Source organism: Nannospalax galili, unplaced genomic scaffold (genome assembly GCF_000622305.1).
Source record: "Nannospalax galili isolate Female #2095 unplaced genomic scaffold, S.galili_v1.0 scaffold253, whole genome shotgun sequence".
Lineage (NCBI taxonomy): Eukaryota > Metazoa > Chordata > Mammalia > Rodentia > Spalacidae > Nannospalax > Nannospalax galili.
Genome location: NW_008335287.1, coordinates 1,108,778 through 1,113,573, shown reverse-complemented (window position 1 = coordinate 1,113,573; position 4,796 = coordinate 1,108,778).

Here is a 4,796-nt window from a genome sequence, read left to right as displayed (position 1 = left end):
AAACAAAACTTTGATTCCAAGTTGTTGCTTTCCATGACCCAATTTCTTTAGGCTGTTTTAATTTCTTTTTTCAAGATTCATGAAACTTTTTGAAAAATGTTTTGGATTTATTTATTTTTATTTTTTGTGTACGAGTATATTGCCTGCATGCGTATAACTGCATCTGTGTCAAGCAATATCCACGGAAGTCAGAAGAGGGCATTGGATCCCCTGGAACTGGAGTTATGGATGGTTGTTAGCTGCCATGTGGGTGCTGGGAATCAAACCCAGATCCTCTGCAAGGGTAACCAATGCTCTTAACTGCTGAGCCATCTCTCCAGTCAGCATGCAAATTTTAAATGAATAAAATATCTGATAAAGCAGAGGTGTCCAACCTTTTGGCTTCCCAGGTTTGGTTCCCAGCACCCACATGGTGGTTAATAGCTGTCTGCAACTCCAGTTCCAAGGTATCCAATGTCCTCTTCTGGCCTCCAAGGCCCTTGCATGGCACAGGTATACTTACCTACATTCAGGCAAAACACTCCTACACATAAAATAAAATAAAAATAAATAAATAAATAAATAAATAAATAAATAAATAAACCACACACAAAAAAGAGAAAAGCTGGACACAGTTGCCTGTAATCCCAGGTAGGCAGAGATAGGTGGATCCTGGGGGACAGGGGTGAGGGGGGTTCAGTCTAGCAGAATCCATGAGTTCCAGGTTCAGTGAAAGATCCTGTTTTGAAAAATAGGATGGAGAGTAATAGAGGAAGATACCAATGTTTACCTCTGACCTCCACACATACATGCACACACATATGCATGCATACATCACACACAAACATACACATGTATAGACCACACATATATACACAAAAAACTTTTTAAAGTAAACCGCTGCTATTAGTTGCCCCTAAATTTTGCTCTTACTCCAAATTGTCACCTGCTATAGTTTAGAAATTAGTTTGGATGTCTCTAAAACGTCTGTGATTGAAGACTTGATCCTAGAGTGGTACAATTGGGAGATGGTGGAGCCTAGTTGGAGGTCCTTTGGTTATTAAAGATGTGCCCTTGAAAAGAATTGTGAGATCCTTTCCCTTCCTCTCTCTTTCCCTCCTTCCTTTTCTCCTTCACTCCTCCATTCTAAGTGGACGAGAGCTGACAGATGGCTCCTATGTGAACTCCCTCCTGCCACATGCCATCATCTGTCAGAACTGAGTTGATGCATATGTCAGGCTTTTGAACTGCGAAAATCATGAACCTAATAAATCCTTTCTCTTTGTAAGTTAGTTTGTCTTGGGTACTTCATCTTAGCAATGAAAGGCTGATTAGTATAATACTATTATTGCCTAAATTTAGAAGTCTTTCAAATCCTAAAGGTCAGAACGGGCCCTACTCTGGGCCATTCTGGCTTTTGATTTCATCTGTCTGTTCTTATAGGTCTATCTGTGTCTTAACCTCTCTAGATCTAGATAGAAACTTTGATCTTCTAAAATGAAGCCGAACCTTTAGCCACGTCCAACTTTATTCTTTGAAAATCTTCTTTGCTTGACTTATAGTAAGTTGTTGGTTCTACATCTCATGGGAGCCAAGCGATTCTCAGAAACACCATGGCAAAACCTTCTGCCCAAATGAGCCACTCCCTGTTGGTACGAAGGCTTCCTGTAAAGATTATCTCCAAGAATATCAAATGGAAATGGAGACAAAATATTCCTCTATCTTCAACAGCTATTAGGGATTTCACTAGGCTCTTAGCATTATTACCTGTTCCTCCAGGGTGGGGCCCAAGCTCTATTTCCCCCCAGCCAAAATTACACATTTCTATTTTGTATCTGCTGGGAAATTATTTATTTAATAACCACATGATTAGAAGAAGCATTTCATTACAGCATTAACTTATTCACTAACAATTTCCAGAGCGATTATGCATCTCTTTCAATATTGGCTGTAAATTTTTAGGTTCACAGTTGAAATAATACAGTTATACAATTTTGAACTCAGTATAAACCCTATAAGACATAAAATTGAATGAGGTTTTAGCCTTTAAAAAAGATCTCCATTTCATTTTAAAATATGCTGTTTCTTACAGAAAAACTTATTTTTAATGCTTAGATGTTTGCACATGTGTCGCTAAACTATGTATGTGATTATTACTAGTTATCGTCAGTTACTTTCTGAGATCCACCTGAGCATGGATATAAAATCATCGGGTAGATTTCAATGGTAATGTGTTTCACCCCTACTAAGAAACATGAAACATATTTTTATGCTTCTTCCTCATATAACTCATTTATTATTTGCTAATTTTTTTCTATGTGTGTGTTTCATACAGAACATCCCAAACAATCTTATTCATCTATATACCCAATCCCAAATGCCACCCTCCCATCCCCTCCCCCCAAGGGAGCCCATATACTTGTAATGCCTGTTACTGTCCATTGTGTTATCAGTGCCCCCAGCCGTTCTCCAGGGCTTGTCCATCTGCTGAATCTAGTCAGCCTATCTAGAATTCCTTGTTTTAGAACAATCAGCTATTCCTCATCTAGCAGCAATCAGTTGCCAATATTCCTTTAGATAAGATTGGGGTCTTCTGTTCATTTTCTGAGTTCTATGCTGGGTCTCTTGGGCCACCCTGGCCAACAACTCAAAGGAGGGTATCTCCTGTCTGGCATTGTTTCTTGTTATGTAGCTTTTAGCTATACACATGAACTCTGAAAGAATTATATTGACCCCTTTAATGTTTGGTTATACTTTCCTTTTGGGTGTTTAAGACCATACAGTTGGCCCAGATAAAATAGTTTATTTTTACTCTTAAGGTCGTTTGAGGATCTGCTCCTTAGGGAGTCACATGGGCTTGGAAAGAGCCCCTGGCTCCTTTATTTTACCAGTTCCATCTATGTGAAGATAAATCAAAGGTCCTGCTCGACCATGGCTGGCATTCACTTGGAAGCATGGAAGAAATGTTTCCTCTGTGTTGACCCTCCTCATTGTAGACCGACACTGGTTCAAGTCCATTTGGTGGGGTCTCCATGGCCTCCTTAATCAAGAGGACAAGTGACAAACCACAATTACAGGACATTTTGAGAGACGCTCATGGTCCCCTGGACCTTAGTTGACTATGAGGGCAGGAGCAGAAACTGTCCTTTATGTCCCTCTGACAAAATTAGTATAGGCCTCAACGTATGGCTGTTAGACATCCAAGGTTAGTTCCACCAGTCTGGTAGTTTTAATCACCATGTGTTATATAGATAAAGCTTGGGCAGAGACCAAAGGTTCTCAGATAAACCTTGCCTAGACATGTATTATATTCCCTGAGCTAGTTCTATGTATAATTTGTCAGTAGGTTGTTGGACTAATATGGTTCCCTTTGGTTTTTTAAAACTAGGCATTATTTATCTCTCGCATTGTCTAACCCTTCCACCATGGTTTCCCCATTTAAAGTGCCCCCATTTTTCCCATTTCTTCCTTAATAATACCCTTCTCTTATGGTCCCACCTCTCTTGAGCTCCTTCTTTCCCTTTATCCCCAAGTTTCCTTGTATAACCCTCTCTCCCCCATCCCCTTAAAATAACCGCATTTTTATCCATATCTCCCTAATTAATGTCTGTTTCCTACTGTTCTTCTCTTTCAGATTATTTCTTTTCCTTGACCTCCCTGGTTCCTTTCCATTATCCTGGTTCCTGTACTTATGTTTGGATACATACTTATGGGGCGGGTCGCTGGACCCCCCGCGTGGTGTGTGCGGGCACCCTGGGGTCTCTGCCGCACCTGGCTAGTCCCGGCATGAGTCTGGCTGCAAGCGATGTGGGGAGCGCGCCTGGCCTCCCGGGCGCACTCACTCTGGATGTGGCCCAGGGTCAGGTGTGCGTGCACTCTCCCAACGTGGTTCTGGTCCCGCTGGCTAGCTAGCGGCTGGCGGGCCTGGCCGGCCGCGCCTCTCTGGAGACGGCAGGTGTAAAGACTTCTCTGATGCTGGCTGTAGCTGATAGCTACACACTTCTCTGGAGCGGAGAGCTTCCTCTGCTACTAGAGTATTATCTAGTCGGGATCCCGCCTCTATTACACCCTTGTGCCCTTCCTCAGGATTGCGGAGTCCTGGCCAGTGAACTCCACAGGGAAGAAACACGGAGGCGGCGAAAGCTAGGATATCCGTGGGTCGGTAACGGAGAGTGCTGCTCTCCGGTGAGATCAGGTCGCCGGTAGTAAGACACAGGACTCAAGGCACGGCTTAGTCTGTGTTTACTGCTTTATTGTATCTCTGCTCCTTGCTGTCCAGCACTCTGCTGATCCAGCTTTCTGGGACCCAGTCTCTGACCCGATCTCCAACTATTAAGAGAAGACTAGCATATTTATATACCATGGGGGTAGTGGTAAAAGCTTTTAGATACTTTGTGAGATATTCTATTTACATGTGGAAGTGGGTTTCTGCTAGACTATTGTCCACCTGTAAAAACCACACACAGGAAGGCATGGTATGCATAGAGCCAAAGGCCATGTTTATGTCAAGGCATCTGTGGCGGCCACTTCAAAGGGAGAGACAGGAAAGATACCAGAAAGCACCTTGCTATGAAAAGGAGCCCTCGCCACATTCCCCGAGCTGCATGAGCTGTCCGGTGTGAAGGGGCTTCGACTTTTGCATAACAGAGGTCTCCCAACAGTTAACAACCATCTGGAACTCCAGTTCCAGGGGAATCTGATGCACTCTTCTTACCTCTGAGGGCATTACACAACATGGGTACAATTACATACATGCAGGAAATATATTCATACATATAAAATAAAAATAAAAAGAAATTTTTAAAAAATTTAGTAGT